The sequence below is a fragment of the Pleurodeles waltl genome, chromosome 1_1, assembly GCF_031143425.1.
Source record: "Pleurodeles waltl isolate 20211129_DDA chromosome 1_1, aPleWal1.hap1.20221129, whole genome shotgun sequence".
In the NCBI taxonomy this organism is placed as follows: Eukaryota; Metazoa; Chordata; class Amphibia; order Caudata; family Salamandridae; genus Pleurodeles; species Pleurodeles waltl.
The window spans coordinates 125,336,583-125,356,512 of record NC_090436.1 but is presented as its reverse complement, the minus strand read 5'-3'; positions in this window follow the sequence as shown (position 1 = coordinate 125,356,512).

The window sequence follows — 19,930 nt, the reverse complement described above, 5'->3', positions numbered from 1 at the left end:
ACCGTCACCGCCGGTGTACATCGTCATTGGCTCCTTGAACCCATAGGGCCCAATTTTAACCAATGCAGGATTGCGCTGCGGTCTTCGACCGCCTATAGCTACGGTGTACAGCGCCAGCGCAGTTACCTCATATCCCCTTGTCCCACATTACAGGTCAGGGAGCTGCCATTTCAGGGGGCCACATGGCATTAATTTTAAATGCGTCACACATATATAGGCCTTGCATATACACAGAGACAGGCACATAGGGTATATAAAATGTTTATATTTAAATAAAAATGTTTTTTTACTACCTCGGTGTTGGCTTACTCTGTGCTCGCTGTTCTCATCCATAGGGCATGTCCGCTGGGGCAGGTGAGGAGATGGCGGCATCCTCCGGTGTACAGACTGCTGGTGGACCTGTCGACAATGGAAGAGAGACATGTAATAATCACATACAGACTTGATCGTGCCACAATCCAGGAACTGTGTCTCCAGATGGAGCCAGACCTGATTTCAGCTATCCGCACACAGCAGACCTCCCAGTTCCCATGTTTTCCTGGGCCTCTGTCCCCTGAACCGTGTGCCCACTGCCACTGCCCCCAGGTCCCTGCTGTACTTGGGGTGGTGGGATTGTCTGGGTTCCCTGTAGTGGTGGACACACTGCTGCTTGACGTGTCCTCGGGACAGAGGGATGGTGCCGCTGGGTGGGTGCTGTGCTGGTGTTTCCTGAGGGGGGAGGCTCTGTGGTGGCCTGTGACCGTGTCAGGGGAACCGACTGTCCTGAGGTCCCAGATGGGCCTGGCTGGTGATCTAGATCCAGTTGGACGGAGCTGCTGTCATCACTGTGGGCCTCTTCTGTGGGGGGGTGGACATGTCTGGAACCTCCTGTCCAGTGACATTGGGTAGGGGTCCTACAGGGGTGTAAAGGCATGATTATTGCATGTGTGTGTGCCATTGGTGTGCAATGGGTGGGTGACCCTGTACACCAGTGTTTTCATTCTTGTGTAGGACCTTGTGTGATAATTGTTTTGGGGTCTGTGTGGGTATCTGTAGTGAACATGCTTTGGTGATGGGTGTCCGTGCTTTGCTGTTGCATGCAGGGCTTGGTGTTGGGATGTGTGGTTTGTGATAATGGGACATATGTGAGGAGCTGGAGTAATGGGGGTGAGGGTGAGGGTGGGGGTATGTGATAGCATGCAGGTAGGGTGGGGGATATGGTAGTTAAATATCTTACTTACCAGAGTCCATTCCTCCTGCTACTTCTGCAAGGCCCTCAGTATGCAGTATAGCCAAGACCTGCTCCTCCCATGTTGTTAGTTGTGGGGGAGGAGGTGGGGGTCCACCGCCAGTCCTCTGAACTGCAATCTGGTGTCTTGAGACCACGGAACGCACCTTCCCCCATAGGTCAATCCACCTCTTCCTGATGTCATCCTGTGTTCTTGGATGCTGTCCCACTGCGTTGACCCTGTCCATGATTCTGCGCCATAGCTCCATCTTCCTAGCTATGGAGGTGTGCTGCACCTGTGATCCGAATAGCTGTGGCTCTACCTGGATGATTTCCTCCACCATGACCCTGAGCTCCTCCTCAGAAAACCTGGGGTGTATTTGCGGTGCCATGGGGTGGTGTGGGTGATGTGTGAGGTGGTGTGTGTTGTAATATGTGAGGGGATGTGTTTGTGTGTGTTGTGTGAGGTGCGTGGATGTTGTGTGAGTGATGGTGTTGAATGCCTGTGGATGCTAGTTTGTTGATGGTGGTGTCTCTCTCTGGCCTTCTGTCGCAATTCTGTTCGTAAGGATTTGTGGGTGATGTGGGTGTGTGTTTTATATTGTATTGAGTGTGTGTGGTGTGTGTATGTGTATCAGGTGTGTGTATTTTGAATTGTCCAATGTGGTTGTGTTTTGTAAATGTGTGTGTATTTTGAGCGCAGCGGTGTGTACCGCCAATAGTTTACCGCAGTTGAAAGATCGCCACGTGGATTCGTGGGTCGTGATAGTGTGGGCGTATTCCTATTGGCGTGACAGTGGAGGTTTTGTTATCGCCAGTTCTTACTGACCATTGGTGTGGCGGACTTTTGTAGGTGTCTGGATTTTGGCAGACTCCGAGATGTAGGTCGTAATAGCTGTAGTGGAATTCGGTGGCCGCGGCGGTGTGTTGGTGGTCTTCTGCACGGCGGTAGGTGGGATTTACCGCCAAGGTTGTACTGAGGGCCATTGTGTTTTGTTGTTTACTTTAAAATTGTATTAATTGAACTTACCACACACTTCTTTGTGGATTGTCTGCTGCTTGTGCCATTTCCTATGGGGCTGAGCAGAGATTCTCTCAGAACTTCTTTGACTTACCAAAATTGGGTTAATTGAGCTATTCACAAGTAATTAATTCACAACACAACCAGTCGGCAACATGCATCCAACTCAACTACTGTCGACCTTCACAAATCTGGCCTGCAACCCTAAAATTGCAACTCCTCATGCTCTATCGAACACTAAAAATTCCCATAATATCAAGACACAAAAACCTACAGGAGGCTACTGTTTCCAATTTCCAATTGTGCTATGGATTAATCAATAAAACAAACCATATGCTTGAAAATGTACAGTTCCCCATAATGCTCCTGTAAAGATAATGGCAAAGAAACTTTAGATGCCAAAGGTTATGAATTTCCTAGAAGAGAGAACCAACCTCAGTCGCATAAAACTGAACAATTTTAAGAAAATTAAATGAATGAATATTTCCTCCTTAGCGATTGCACAAAATATATTTTTTAGAGTGAGCATGAAAACTTTGCCAGCCCATTACAGCATAGCATTTTATTTTTTATTATTGCTCCACTGTTCCTGATATCCTAGTGAACTTCTTCAAAGCCTTCTACCAATTACTGCAGACAGCATAGACACAGACCTCAAAAGCTTAAGGACTACTCACTGTATTCTTTAAATTTCACAATATGTGCAATTCATTAGATCAAACAAATTCTAGAGTTGAAAGAACAAAACATATGCAGAACAATCTTGCAATGTCAACCTTAATGCCTTTCTAAGGAACACGTTTTTGAATAAATATGTTATTTCTTACCAGTTTTACCCGACCCAATATTCATATTAATCATAATATTTTTGTTCTACTTAACTGTTTTACCAAACTGTACTCAACGTAAAAACAGAAACATCTTTAAAACTGACTGCAACATCTATAATTGATTCACCCACTGTTAACCACGCCAAGAGGATATATCAAATACTTTCTATGTAGAACATATTCATAAGAACAGTTGTGGAAAACACTACATTAATTCCTTCTTCCATCTTCATAGCCTTGGGGCATAGTCCTTTCTCCCTGTCTCTCATCACCTGTGTTTTCACTCTCACCACCTCATAGTCCAAATAAAAACTACCTCTGATAAATACAGTATCATTTCCAAAGTATACTCTCCTCCTCCTCAACGCTTATAGGTAAGGAGCATTACCGATGCACCTGTTATTTTAATCCCAGAACTGTTTTTTAAGTACCACACTCACCTTACAGAACACCTAGGCCACAAACCTTCTTTTTGATTGCATTCACACAAGCTACTTTTCCTTTAAGGGCAATTGCAAGAATAGTTTGCTGAGTCTAAGGCCACTAGCACACTTTGAGTAACTCACAGTTGATAGGTATTTCAAAGTTGAGTCAGAGCCCTTTGATGTTCCTGTCACAGTTGTGGCAGACACCTTGAACTCTCTGTTTCTGCATACTGTTCTCCTCACTCGCACCACAAACTGAAATATTGACACCATGCTTAAGGTAAAATCCACACACAGTAGAGTTTTAAAGTGGAATGAAGCATTGCTTGTTTGTGTGAGGCCGTAGAGGATTCCCTGACAACTAAATGCTGTGAGTCTTGTATACCAGCAAAAAAAGGTCCCTCTGGCTCCAAAAATAGAACATTTTATAATTCCCCTTGCACCTGCTCCTAAACAATGTCCAAACGATTACAGGTCTCTGTCTTGTCCACCTCCTCACTGAGCCCCTGCTGCCTAGAAGCCAACAAACAATTTGTTTCAGAAAACAAACAAAAGTTTGATCAGTGGGGCCAGAAATGTGCAAAAAGTAACACAATGCTGTGTTTCATCATTAAATGTTGTGCTGTGTTATACAACCTTTTAAGACAAGGGAAGCCCCAGATTTACTATGTGATGCACAAATATGCAAAGCTCTGCATTGTAGAGCAAGATGGTGTAACACGTCATCCATGCATGACACAAATCCTACTTGCATGTTGCACGTAAATATTGCATCACACTAGGGGCCTCATTTACAAGAATCTTATTCAATGGCTCTAATGCATAAAATTGTTTGCGCTGCCCTGCACTCCCCTAATGACACCATGGTATCACTGTGTTTACTATACAGAGCTCCATGGTGCACATTTTCCATAGCTGCATCAGAAATTCTGATGCATCTGTGGCTCTAAAGTCATGCATTGCTGTACTAGTGTAAAAAAATGATGCTACTTAAGCAATGCATGGAAGGCTCCCATTTAAAAAAACCTGGCATTAGTTTAACGCCTGCTCTGATATTATAGATTTCAGATATTATAGATTTTACTGCACCAGTTCTGGGTGGCTTTTAACAAGGGAACGTCTACCTTGCACACATTATACCTGGTGCAGGTATAATGTGGCACAAGGTTTTACCAACTGGCTTAATGGTCCCATTGCACTAGTTTGTAAATGAGGCGCATTCTAGGGGACTGCTTAGTGCCACTACTGTGGCAAATAAAATGACTCAACGGTGGTGCTAGGGGCTTGCAAATAAGCCCCTATGTGTCTTTGTTTCACTTTCCAGTTGAAAAAAGGTAAGCCAGGAAGATGCTATCACTCAGGAGTGTATCCATCAAGAAGGAGAGGTTGTCTAGGAGGGGAGCAGAAAAAGAAAGGTCAATTTTATGCAGGAGTGTTAGACCTGGCATCCTTGGCGTTGTCTACCCTAACATTTTGCCTCTGCTTCCCAGGTTGTTGCTATGTGCTGGACTCTGTTTTTGCTGTTTTTGTTACTCTGGGCACTTTCCAACTGCTGATCAGTGCTAAAGTGCAATTGTTATGTATGTGAAATTACATGTGTAATTGGGTTTTCCATGATTGGCATATTTGATTTACTAGTAAGTCCCTTGTAAAGTGCATTAGAGGTGCCTAGGGCCTGTAAATCAAATGCTACTAGTGGGCCTGCAGCACTGATTGTGCCACCCACATAAGTAGCCCTGTAGACATGGCTCAGACCTGTCACTGCCTGGCAAGTGTACCCAACCATGTTAAAGGTTGGACACGTACTGATGTGTTTTACATGTCCTTACAGAGAAATACTGATAAATTTGTTTTTCACTGTTGCAAGGCCTATCCCTCTCATAGGTTAACATGGGGGCTGCCTTTTAATATCCTTAAAGTGAAGAGTCCCTTTGAGAGTAGATAGAAATATGGAGTTTGGGGTCTCTGAACTCACAATTTAAAAATATATCTCTTAGTGAAGTTATTTTTTAGGCTGTTAGTTTGAAAATACCACTTTTAGAAAGTAGCTATTTTCTTGCTTTAACCATTCTGTGACTCTGCCCGTATGTGAATTCCCTGTCTGGGTCAAACTGACAATTGAGCTGTTTGTGAATCTCCTCTAGACAGTGACAGAAAGGGAGCTGGGGGGTAGCCTGCATATCCTGATGAGCCATCTGGGCTACAGTGGAGGGAGGAGTGGTCGCTTACACCTTAATGGGCTGTGCCTGCCCTCACACAATGAGGTCTCCAACCCCCTGGTGTGTGTCTGGGGCCTGGCCTGGGCAAGATAGGATCCTGTAAACAACAGAGACTTTCCTTTGAAGATTGCCTACTTCAAAGGCAGGAAGGGATATAAGTGTCCTATCCAGTTACTGGGCCCTTGAAAGGTAAAGTTGGCAGAACAAGGACAGAAATCCACGCACAGAACACCATGCAGGATTTTTCACGCACCACCTGCAACGCTGCTGAAAAACGACGCGGCATCCACTTTGTGGCTAAAATCGAAGCTACACCTGCATTGCGGCTAGGAGATCAATGCATTGCGGCTGTAGAAATGATGCAACACCCTCTTGCGGCTGCTGATAATGACGCAAACCTCACGCAGTGCGGTCTTCTATCACCCTGCCACCGGATTTCTCATGCATCATCGCTGGGCATCAAAGTCATCCTGAACCTGCGTAGATCTGAGGTGCGCTGTCTGGAAATCGACGCATTGCTCTCTTGTGAGGGAGAAGAACAACGCATCGCCTACCCAGCCAGAGAAGAAACAATGCACGACCTCACTTACTAGTAAGGAATCAACGCATCACTGACTTTTCCAATGCAAGCTAGCCCATGCGGCTTTATTTTTGACTCAAACCAGGTACTTCCATTGTTTTCTATGGAGTAAGAACATTCTTATCTTGACGTGTGTATGTTGGATTTTTGTTGTTTTGGTCTTATTTGATTAAGATAAGTATTACCTATTTTTCTAAACCTGTGTGTTGTCCATTTTTAGTGTGTTCAATGTATTACTGTGTGTCTTGGTACAAATACTTTACACATTGCTTCTGAGTTAAGCCTTTCTACTCGTGCCAAGCTACCAAGGGGGTGAGCAGGGGTTAACCAAGTGTGTTTCTCCTTTGCCCTGACTAGAGTGAGGCTCCTTGTTTGGACGGGGGATAACCTGACTGCCAACCAAAGACCCCATTTCTAACAAGGGGCAATGTGAAAGTTTAATTTCTAGGGTGCCAGAACAAGGGAAATATCTGTTTGTCACCTCCAAATTAATGTTATCCAAGAAGGAAGCTTTATGGAGACTTACGGCCTCATGAAAAGGCTGGCGGTCTTAAGACCGCCAACCTTGCGACGGCAGTCAGGACCGCCGCTGCTGTGGAGGACCGACCGCCATATTAAGACCCTGATGGTTAAACCGCCAAGTGTGTACCACCATCACCGCTGAGATCCATGATCCTGACAGCCTGGAGGGGCGGAGATCGCAATCAGCCAGGAGCGATGCTACATGCAGCACAGCCCTGCTGAATATGACCTCATTTTCTGCCAGCCTTTTCATGGCAGTTTTGCCACCATTAAAAGGCTGGCGGAGAACAGGTGCAGGGATCCACGGGGGGAGGCAGACAGTGAACATTGCTGGCGCATCCTGTGGCGGCAGCATTGCAGACGACTAGTTTATAGATCAGAGACAATGCTGCCGCGTGTTTCCCGCTTGGCTGATGGGCAGAAATCGAGGTTTCTGCCCATCAGCCTACAGGGAAACACTCAATAGGTCCAGCTGGGTGGTCACCACTATGGTGGTGGCAACCCTGTCGGGAGTTTGGCGGACAGGCTTTCCCGTCCGCCAAACTCAAAATGAGGCCCTTATTGTTGATTAAATATACACTGTAGCACAACACACAGAACTGTTGTAGAATGCAAGAAAATAAATTGGGAAGCATTGCGAAGGCAACTAGTGGGGTCCAGACATTCATGAAGAATTGATAACAATGGAAGAGAGAGTGGCAGCACCAAAAGAACCCAGGATAGTTGCTGGCATTGAGGGCACAAATGCGTCCAAAGTTGAGGACTTCTCAACATCTGAGGGTAAGTATGCATAACAAAAACAGATTGGAAATGTATATTTTCAGATTGATTTCCATGTATCTAAATATAAAATTTAGTTATTGTCCACATTGTTATCAGTGTGTAAAGTTACATCGCAACAAGTTGGTAAAGAAAAGCCTTTATTCAGCATAGCTTACATTATGCCACAATATAAAAATAAACTATTTTTCTCTGCATAACTAATTTGGAAATATTATGGGGGTCATTCTGACCCCGGCGGGCGGCAGGAGCCGCCCGCCTGGAGGGAACCGCCAGAATACCGCTGCGCGGTCAAAAGACCGCCGCGGGTATTCTGGGTTTCCCACTGGGCTGGCGGGCGACCGCCAACAGGCCGCCCGCCAGCCCAGTGGGAAACACCCCTCCATGAGGATGCCGGCTCCGAATGGAGCCGGCGGAGTGGAGGATGTGCGACGGGTGCAGTAGCACCCGTCGCGAATTTCAGTGTCTGCTGAGCAGACACTGAAATTCAGGGTGGGGCCCTCTTACGGGGGCCCCTGCAGTGCCCATGCCATAGGCATGGGCACTGCAGGGGCCCCCAGGGGCCCCACGACACCCCATACCGCCATCCTGTTCCTGGCGGCCGAAGCCGCCAGGAACAGGATGGCGGTATTGGGGTCAGAATCCCCATGGCGGCGCAGCAAGCTGCGCCGCCATGGAGGATTCTACAGGGCAGCGGAAAACCGGCGGGAGACCGCTGGTTTTCCCTTTCTGGCCGCGGCTGAACCGCCGCGGTCAGAATACCCTGTGGAGCACCGCCAGCCTGTTGGCGGTGCTCCCGCCGACCCTGGCCCCGGCGCTCCTTGACCGCCAGGGTCGGAATGACCCCCTATGTCTTGATATATTAGACTTTCACAATACATTTGTTATTGCCAAATTTCTGACAAATGAATAGAAATGTAAATCATAATTAATTTTGTTATTAAGAAATCAGGGGGTGCTAAATCATATAAAAAAATAGAAAATAGAAGGCTGAAACACTTACGTGTAGCAGGATAGTATTTAATTAATCAAAAACTGTGTCTAAGTTTTGTTATTTATTGCTATATAATAAATATGATACATAATGAAGGCATATTTTTAATTGGAAGCTTATAGTCCACACACCAATTATGTATGTTAAATCACTAACACACTTGTCTTAATATTAAAATGTCTCAATGTTGGTGCCTGTAGTAAACTTTTTTATATGCAGAGTGACATCCTTCAACAATTTTCACAATTAAAATTATATTTGTATTATCATAGAAAAAGTACATACATTTTCTGTATTGAACTGTATTTATTTTTATGTAGATGTATTTGCTGTGCTTTATGAATGGAATATTTATGTTTATAAATAAAGGTAGAAATATTTTGAATTTCAAAGAGGTCTGCTTCACTGCAGAGTATCATAAGCCAGTGTAAAAGAAACAAATGCAAAAATATTTTTTTTAATACTTGTTTCTTTGTTGAATAATTTGCTAAATTGACTGTAAAACATAAAGAGCCCAACTTAAATACAGAAGGTTGGGCCACCCTCCACCAGGACAACAAAGAATTTTACTCCATCACCTTGTTGAAAGTCCCAACAGCACAATTTAGAAATGTCTCTATGGCCGTCATTGTAACTTTGAAGTATGGATCTATGAAACATGAGGGAGCCATACAGCAAAGTTACAAAGTTTGTTTTAATTCCAAAAACACAACCCAAGAGTGGGATTAGCTTTTTGAAAAAAAAAATCACTGTGCCTCCGTACCCATGGGACTCATCACCTATACTGAGGAGGCATATTTATGTTTTTACTGCCACTTACCACCAGGGTTTTCCTGGTGGTGACGGGCAGTAAAAAAATGGCTATATGTCTGACCTTCTAAATTGGGCGGGCGGACATAAAGTCAATTGTCCAACAACCCTTACACTGGCAGACCATTTCAGATGACCAGAGCAGAGATGGAGTAGTCTCAGCTGTTGCTAAACTACGGACTGACAGTTTTTAAGTTTGGCAGGTGGACCATTATGTTGTGAAGCACACTCCTCCACTATTGTAATGGAGTACCTTTCAGCCAACATGTAACTCAGACCCAAAATAGTTTTATATGCTGTAAGTCATACATTGCAATTTAGTAACCATACTGCTGATAACAAATGATGTAATTTTGTTGCAGGTTTTGTAATGTCTGAAATACACATTATTCTCTCCTGTATTTCCATTGTAAATTTCAATATGCACTTGGCATGATATTTCATAATGTTTTTTTCAGAACCAGAGAATTATTCTCATGATGTAATTATTACTCATTGTGTATTTCAGACCTTTTATGCCACGATGATCTCCTGCGACTATGAAACATCGACTAAACCAGTGGTTCCCAACCTGTGGTCCGGGGACCCCTGGGGGTCCGCAAAGCCTTCTCAGGGGGTCCGCGACTGCTTACAAAATTAAAAAATATTAACAAATATTGAAAAATTAGGTCTCCTGCCTCCAGTAATTACTCAGTGGGGGTCCCCGGATTCCAATGATGATTCAGTGGGGGTCCCTGAGTTCCATTAATGATAAAGTGGGGGTCCACAGAAGTCAAAAGGTTGGGAACCACTGGACTAAACTCATGAATATTTTGGACAATGCTCCATCAATCTTGGCATGGGAATGGCAATATAACAGTGTCTTGACTAGTTCCGCAAGCTGCTTCTTCTGTAAGAAGAACTGATCAACGTGTCCTGTGAAAAGCGATGGCCCAGAAGTCATGTTCATGAGAGAAATCCACAGGATACATTAACTCATTTTTGAGGAATTCAAAAAGGGGATGGAAAAACTGACAGACACCCCGAGATGAGTCCAAAGCTCTCTAAGCACAACTAAGAAGTTAGGGCCTAATCACGAGTGTGGTGGTCCTAGGACAGCCACACTCATGGTGGCCATCGGACCGCAGCGGTTATGGCAGTCCAACCACCACATGACGAGGTTGTCGGGCAGCCCTTACAACCTACCACCATCTCTGCTGGTGCAGGTTGGAATCAGTCAGGGCAGCACTGAACTCAATGCTACCCTGCTGATTATAATGTGGCTCTCCACCAGCCTTTTTATGGCGGTTTAATCACCATAAAAGTTGGCGGGGAACTGGTGGAGGGGGCCACAGGGGGCCCCTGCACTTCCCATGCCAGTGACATAGGCAGTGCAGGGGGTCCCTTGCCCAGCACCCTTGTAATGCACATTGTCTGCTGTGCAGCTAGTGCACATTATAAGGGTGCAGGAGCTCCTGAGGGTGGCAGCATTGCTGCCGGCTCAATTACGAGCCAGCGACAATTCTGCCACCACTTTCCTGCAGGCTGATTGGCCCATTGGGAAAGTCTCAATGGGGCCAGCAGGGAGGAAGCCAGCACAGTGGCAACCACCCCGTTGGGAGTTTGGCGGACTGGTGTTCACGTCTGCCAAACTCATAATCGGACCCTTAATTCAGAACTAGAGACACTTATTCTGGGCTTTAAAGAATTTATGATTCTCTAGCTCATATAGCTGAAAAGAAACAAGAACCATGAACATCAAATTTGACACAAATTGAAATGCAGCGACAGAACACCAATTTCTCCATGAACATACTCCAGCAAGGACTGAAGGACAATATGGACTCCTTCATATCAGTAATAAGTGTCCTGAATAAAAACATTGCAACTGTATTAACATCTCAGCAGACCCTTACGAGGGATTTGAGTGTAGTGTTCACTACACTTACTGAGGTCTTAGGCAGCATGAGGCTTACAACTTCTTCCTCTGATGTATCATCAATACACATTGGTAAAAGTGTCTGCTCCAACTAAGCTGAGAGATGAGCACAAGCATTAATCAGAGTTCGCAGAAGAAGAGCATCAAACCTGGAGCCAGTAAGATTGATATATTATTCTACACATTATGGAGGGATTCACAAACAATAGAATTTGTTGATCCAAATTTGATGAATTAAACGGTTGAAGGCATATGTTAGTTGTTTTTTATAAATATATCTGAGAGGTGATTTCACAAAAGACACATAACAGGCACAGGAACTACAAGACCAACAATGTTTCATTGTTATAAATACTAAAACGTGCATGAAGTGGTGCAGGATTACATTATCTGTTATCTCACTAAAAGGAGATTTCTTAAAAGAAGTATTAATAGGTGAAGGAACTGCAAGACCCATAGTGCTTCCTTGTGACCAATACCAAAATGAGGGTAAATTAATTCAGAAATACTGACATACAGAACCGACAATGATCCACCTCAACACACACTATAGTCTTGTAGAGAAAAGTATTGTGTCTAAAACCTAGGATCACAAATGTACACAATTACTTGCATCAGATTGTTGAAAAGGAACACACAGCCAAGTAAAAAGAAGTAATATGATTGTTGAAGCAAAGAAAAAATGGCTATTGAAGAATTTCTAAAACAATTGTAGTACACATTCAAATACAGCTAATCAATTTATTAAGTCTACTTTTAGTAAAAAACTGAATTGATCACTGCATGAACTTTCATCTTAAACTGTTAGCAACTATGGTGGTCATTCTGACCCTGGCGGTCTTTGACCGCCAGGGCGGAGGACCGCGGGAGCACCGCCGACAGGCCGGCGGTGCTCCAATGGGGATTCCGACCGCGGCGGTAAAGCCGCGGTCGGACCGGCACCACTGGCGGGGTCCCGCCAGTGTACCGCCGCCCCATTGAATCCTCCGCGGCGGCGCAGCTTGCTGCACCGCCGCGGGGATTCCGACCCCCCCTACCGCCATCCAGATCCCGGCGGTCGGACCGCCGAGATCCGGATGGCGGTAGGGGGGGTCGCGGGGCCCCTACATGTATTTCACTGTCTGCTGCGCAGACAGTGAAATACGCGACGGGTGCAACTGCACCCGTCGCACAGCTTCCACTCCGCCGGCTCGATTCCGAGCCGGCTTCATCGTGGAAGCCTCTTTCCCGCTGGGCTGGCTGGCGGTCTGAAGGCGACCGCCCGCCAGCCCAGCGGGAAAGTCAGAATTACCGCCGCGGTCTTTCGACCGCGGAACGGTAACCTGACGGCGGGACTTTGGCGGGCGGCCTCCGCCACCCGCCAAGGTCAGAATGAGGGCCTATGTGTCCCAAAATGCCACATAGAGACATGTTAAAATATCAGTGTAAATAAGGGCATGAAAGAAGGATTTACTAATCTTGAACAAGGCCTGTTGGTTGAAATATGTAAAAAACTGTATCTGTGATTTATTTATGGGTGGAATTAAATATTAAACATACTCATTGATTAGTGTGCTCTTCCTCTTTATTTTCCCTGGATGTGAGGAGTTGGGATCTGCCTTAAGCTGGCACATACTAAAATTGAAAACTGCTTTATTATTGAACACTGCATTGTTTTACAGATATATACATATATATGTTGCAATTGTTGCCACAGAAAGACATCAATCCCTTCCAGCACTTTGTGGTGGTGCCTGCTGGGAGCTGTAGAACCACAAAGCATTATAAAAGGTAATCGACTTAATGAAAGAAACAGCACTCCAGTTACAAATGTACTTATTTATTGTGAAGACACACAAAACAATGCATTGTGGCTTCACAGAAGCATTTGATAAGCTGTATGTGAAAGCACTGAAAAAAAGGGTGGAAAAAAAGAGAAAAATAGAGATAAAAATAATGTTTGTGCCAGAGACTAGGCAGGGGGCTAGGATAAGAAAAGAACATGCAGTTCCTCATCTCTGTTCAATACATTGAGGCTTTGGTGTTCATAATGAGGCATGATTCCAATATTTGGGGTCATTTCTCAAAACAGTTTGGTAATCCTGTCACAACCATTAAACTTGTGTCATGTTTCTCAAAGACAAGTCTTGCTACTGGGTAGCTTTCACCAATATTCTTGATAGCCTATAGACTTTCTAATATCCTTTTGTAAATTGGAAGTATTATACTGCCAATGAATACAGAATAGTCAGAGGCACATGTGTTGTATTTGAGTATCATCCTCATTTTGGCTGTTGATAATCTATACCTTGTCTGTTTTGGCATTTGGACAAGCCCTTTTGAGTGTTAGGCCATAGCTTTGGGAATCTTAAATGACTCTGCCCCTATATGTCACCTAAAGCGCTAGGTTTCCTGTATATAATGGGTTGATGTGTTCCTACCTCATTGCCTAAAATAGGATCTGTTTTGAGAATATCTCAATGTTTAGTCAGAATGGATCTAAAATGTGAGACTTGCTGTTGTCTGTGGAAATTTATCTGACTTGCTCTATGGCGTTGGGCTGTCTTAGATGTACTATTCCCACTTTAGTAAAAGCAAAATCAGGGAAACTGTTGGACTTTGGAGGATTAAGATTTACTATTCCCACTCCATTCTTATCAACAGTAAGGAAAGTGTTTCATTTGTGTGGGGTTAGGTTTTTTACTTCTGACTCCACTTTAGCAACAGTGACAAGTAAAGTGTTAAAGTGTTGGACTTTAGAGAGGTTATGTTTACTATTCGCACTACAATCTAAGCAACAGTATGGGAAGTGTTGGACTTTGGTGGGATTAGCTTTACTATTTGCATTCCAGTGTGGGCAAAATCAGCAGAGTGTTGGGCTATGATGGGGTTAAATTTGCTATTCCTGCTCCAGTCCAAGCAACAATAGGGAGGGTTGTACTTTTGAAGTTTAGATAAACTATTCCCACTCCAACCTAAGCAAAAGCAGAGAAAATGATGGCCTTAGAAAGGGTTACATGTACCATTCCAATTACTAATAACTTTTTATTTAAAAAAACATTTTAAGTCCTAACAATGGAAATGTTGAAACATATTCACAATAAAAATATACACATTATGAACAAAATGAAATGTAATTGAAGAGAATATTAAAAGAATAGTATATGAATTTCAAAGAAATATGCTTCTCTCTCTACTACCTAAAATACAAACTACAACTTTAAAATAAAGTGTAAAAAATAATAATATAATAACATGATTAAGATAGTAATTAGATAAAACAAACGCAATGAAAACAAAATAACATTCGTTTAAAAAATGTATTTTTTACATATTCTTATCAATAAAAGAATAATTAACATAAAAAAATTGTTGACATAAATAATCAATTGAATATTCTCCATAATACTTATTAATTAAATATTTAATTAACATGAAATTAATTCAAACAAAACAAAAATGAATACATTAAGTAATGTCCTAAACTGTTCTCATGCAAACCCAATACAACAATACTAAATTATTAATTAAAAATTAAATTATAGAAAATTAAAATTAAACATCACCACTCACATTTAGAAATGTAAAATATTAGTTTATGAAATAAATAATTTATATGATTAATATAAAATCTGGGTTATGTTGGATGACTGCTTCTTCAGTAATTGAATCAGTATAATTGCATACAATGTCATTTACTTGCAATAGGTGTTCAAAGCATTTTATTACTTGGTCTTATATAAAGATTTAACCATCTTATTAAACGTTTAACTTCCTTATATTCCAACAACTCAAATAATGCTTATATTTCTACAGCAAATCATAAGTCTGAAAACGGATTTAGTAAGTAACAATATAAAAATAACACCCTGAAATTGTATATGAATATCTACTTAATTGAATGTTATTCAATTTCAGCCAACTGACTATAACTTTAAATTGTCATTACTACTTTTATATACGAATAGTATTCTAATTCTGTTTATAGTCTTACAGTAATATCAAATGCATATTAATTTATTTCTATAGTTTACTTTTCACATAGACATCTTGAAAGGTTTGCATATGTTTAGGTTAAAAATTTAAAATATTTGAAATGTAGTTTAGGTTATTATAAGATAACACATGTATTCAAAATGTACATATGCATACAGTATAAAAAACTGTTATATATATGAAATTATCAATCCAAATTTAAAGTCTGGCTCACATGACATAGTTTTGTGTGATGCAACTTAGTATTTGCGTGCAAATGCATGACTTTTACCACACATTCGCACACCTCTACGCTTTGATTGGGAAAAGTCATGCAATATGCTGCAAAACATAACATATGGAAAAACATTTGCAAAGAGTGCAGTGAGTATTTTCTTTAAAAGTTTGAGCTTTAGGAGGGTGTGGAAATCTATAGTGGATTGTGGGTTGATTGGTGGATGTTGGAGGTTTTCAGAGCATTTGACTGGTGTGAGAGTTTGTACTTTTGTGAGTTATTTCACGGAGCCTAGATGGGCAGGGTATCCCTACCGAGCTCCATTATACATTTTGTTTTACTTTAGAACTGGTGGCCATGTCTTTGAGTCCTGTAATGGCTGCCCACAAGATTTTTCTCATGTTGCTGACAGCCAATCAGTGTGCTCACTCTCACAGGAGTCTGACTCCCATGGGAACAAATTGGCCAAAGGAGAAAAAATCTCTCTGGGTCAATCAGAATGCTCTATTTTTAAATTCATGCTGCTGTGAGAGTCTTGTGGGAGTCCCTCGGACCCAGTGATCCAGATGTACAAATATTTTTGTATCTTAATTTTTCACAAACTACCAAATGGATTTACACCAAACCATACAGAGCACAATCTGCGGGCCAAGCTCTAGCTTCCTGCAAAATTCAGTTTAATTCCCTTTAGCAGTTTTTGTGGTAGCACCGCTTAAAGAAGTCTATGAAAAATGCATGGGGAAATTTGCTTTTGGGACCTCCCTTTTTCTCAGACTCACTTGACATATATTTTTTTTCCAGGAATGTGCTGAATTTGCTTTTTTGGGAAAGTTTCATGATGATTTGTCAGACAGTGCCAAAGTTATTAGCAAACCAAAAACACCTTGTAAATGGAAAAGCAATCCTAACTATATAACTACCCAGTGGCAACAGCACAGCACATTACATATATTTTTATACATGTTTAACAATTACATACATTTGTGTTATTTCTTTATCATTCATTTATATATCAAACAGCATTTTAATAAACCATGGGCCTCATTACGAGTTTGACAGTCGGTCCGCCAGACTACCAGAGTGGCAGACACCAAAAGACCTCCATGTTGGCGATCTCACAGACCTCTGTATTACAAGTTACACAGGGAGGCACGCCAAAAGCCAGCCAAAAACCCAACCCTGTCAGGACTCTGGAAGGTGGGAAATAGGCGGTCCAATCACAGGCACTGCCAGTCCGCCAACCAACCACTAAACCTATTACAAGTCAAAAATCACAATGGCAGTCTCATCATGGCGGTCCTCCAATGGTGGTTCAAACCATGGTGGTCGGCGGTCACCACAGTACTACACAACACCACATTGGATGCATTTGAAAACAACACAGCTGGCACACATTCCCACACTTGACACACCTGCAAAGCACCATATAAAACACACTCCTTCACACACCACAATCCTTTGCAACTTCCACGCAATATACACCATTCCAAGCACTCACCCATACAAACTTTCCAACTAAATAGGCACCCCCCATCTCTCACTGAGCACACATCCCACACCCTCAACACACCCACATCACACACATTTGCACATCTCAACTGTAGATACTCCCCGTCACCTGTTTAGCACCCAGCACCCACCCTTTTATTTTTATGATCACCACCATGTCACCCCAGAAAATTCCCTGTTTCACAATTGACGAGTGAAGAGTCACAGTCAATTAAATTATCAGAGTTGGGCCACAACTATTTGGAGCCCAAGTCCAGCAAACTACTATCTCTGGGATAATGGAAATGTGGCAAAGGATAGTCGACAGAGTGAATTCTCTAGGCAGCTCCCCGCACGCAAGGGTCGACATCAGGAAGAGGTGGAGCGACCTCAGAGGGATGGTCCATTCCATGGTGCCCAGGCACCAGCTTGCGGTCCTGAAGACTGGCATTGGTCCCCCACTTCCTCCCCTACAGCTCACATCATGGGAGAAGGTCTTGGCCATCCTGCATCCTGACGGCTTGACAGGAATATCCTGGGTAAGTCACAACCACAAAAAGGGCACACAAAGGTATTGTCATGCATACTTACTGACCACCCTTAGCCACCTTCACTGCCAATCCACCCACCAGCCCAGTCACCATCAGTCCAAAAACCACTGTCTACCACCTCACACGGGAACTAGACCCACCTAAGGGAACCATATCTCTGTATACTGAGTTTAGCACAGGAAATGACTGTACCACAAATCCCAGCAGGCACTGTACCATGTCCTTCAATTCCCTAGTGAACACTGCACACCTGAGAGGAGGACAACTCTCCAGTGTGTGGGAGTAGGGCAGGCACAGACAAGAATGCCAAGGCTGGGAGCAAACGTAGTGTTACCCACCCTGACCCAATACAGAGTACCCCCATACAAAACACCATTCCCCCCTACCCTCCCACTCAACTGTACTCACCTGAGAGGAGGACAACTCTACAATGCGTGGATCCCTTACTCACACACCAAGCAACAGTACACTGTACACCTGCTAAAATCCTTTACCTGGGAACACACACATGACATGCACACACCCGTGTCGAAGGATGAATGTCTGAGATATGGCCCCATTCACTACCGCCTGTGTGAGCAGGTAAGTGTAGAGGAGTCACACCCATGCTGCAAATCGGGGGCCGGAGCCCAGCCTCTCCAGCACATCAAATAGGTATGGCCATTTCACTGTGTCGAAGGCCATACGAGCATTGAGCGAGAAGACCACTGCGTCTTCTTTCAGTGTTCCAGCCTGGCCGAGTACTCCATGTAATCTACGGAAGTTTAGTGCTGTGTTCCGGCCAGAAATAAAGCGGACTGGTCAGGGTGTATCAGCATGTATATGATCGGGTTAAGTTGGAAGGTCAATATTTTAGCTAGTATTTACACCTCTGTAATGAGCAGAGAGATTGGTTGGTAGGCACCTCATTCTCCCTCCGGTTTCCCTTTCTTATGTATTACTACTATGGAGGCCAGGTGTTGATCGCCGCACATCTTTTGTAAGTGGAGGGCAGGCTTAGTGGCTGACATTTAATATAATTAAATTGGGACACCATTGGTGCCCTTTGCCTTGCCATGCTTCAACTCCCTGCTATTTCCTCTGGTGAGAGTTCCCTCTCTAATGCCTCTCTATCTTCTGCGGGTAAGGTTGAGAGGTGTATATCGGCTAGGAGCTCACCTGAGTCCTCTCTCATGGCTGTAACTCCCAGCAGGTGTAGCCTAATATAGGATGACACAAAGGTCTCCGCAATACTCTCTCTATTGCTGATCAGCTCTCTGGTAGTGGTCCAGATTCCCCGAACCCATCTATTTGCTGCTTCTCTTCTATCTAGCTAGGCCGGGAGTTTCCCGGCCTTGGCAACAGTCTCATGAAGACACAGTTGTACTGCTCTGTGGTAGATCTTGGCCACCTTCTGTGCTACGTCCCAGTACTCTTGTTCCTTGAGTACCAATATATGGGCTGTGTCTGTTTCCTCTTGCATCAAGAGCCTCGTTGCAAGGGCCATCATTTACTTGTCTGTGCTGAGTCTACCGATAAGGCGTTTTCCTCAAAGTGGCATCCTATCGCTTCTGTCAATGTGGCTCATACCTTTGGCACCTTGAGTTGCCAAGGTTTCCGTATAATACCTCTAAGGCTGCTACTGTCCCTATAGCTGTAGGTCATCCACAAGGGAGAGTGGCCGGAGATGCCCTATGTTCTGTGGTAGTGTTAGTTGGTGGGCCAACGTAATAAAGTAGTCAACACAGGAGAAACTACTGTGCGCCTCAGAGTGAAATGTAAAGTGTTTCTCAGTGGGATGGAAGGCTGGCTATACATCCATTAGTTCCTGGTATTCAATGAAGTCGGCCAAGGGTCATAGTGTTGGTTTTGTCTGTTGGGGGCCTGTCGATCTCTAACATCACAGAATGTTGCATTAAAATCCCCTGTCATTATTAATTCCTCCTCGGGGAGCTTGGGCAGGAGTGTATTCAGCACTGGAAGCGTGGAGTCGTGGGGGGATGTACACTGAGAGTATATTCACAGTGGCCCCTTCCCAGAAACCAGAGAGGGACATGTTTTCTCCCTGTGCATTGGGCCAAATGTGTTGGATGGAGAAGGAGAGCAATGTTTTTCACTACAATGCTTAACCCACTAGTGGCAGTATCAAAGCCAGCGTGTGCGACCATTTTATACCCCCACCTGTCTAATGGCTGACATTTATTTCTCATTAGGTGGGTCTCCTGTAGGAGGACCACATCAGGGGAGTGTCTTTTGAGATTCTGCAGGACTAACCCCTGTTTGATCTTGTCTCCAAGTCCATAGAAATTCCAGGATAGAAGGTGCAGTGTTGGCGTGTTTATATGTGCATGCATGTAATAGAGTATGTGGTCGACTGTGGGCTATTGAGACTGGCAGCGAGGCCTTCGGTGGGCAGT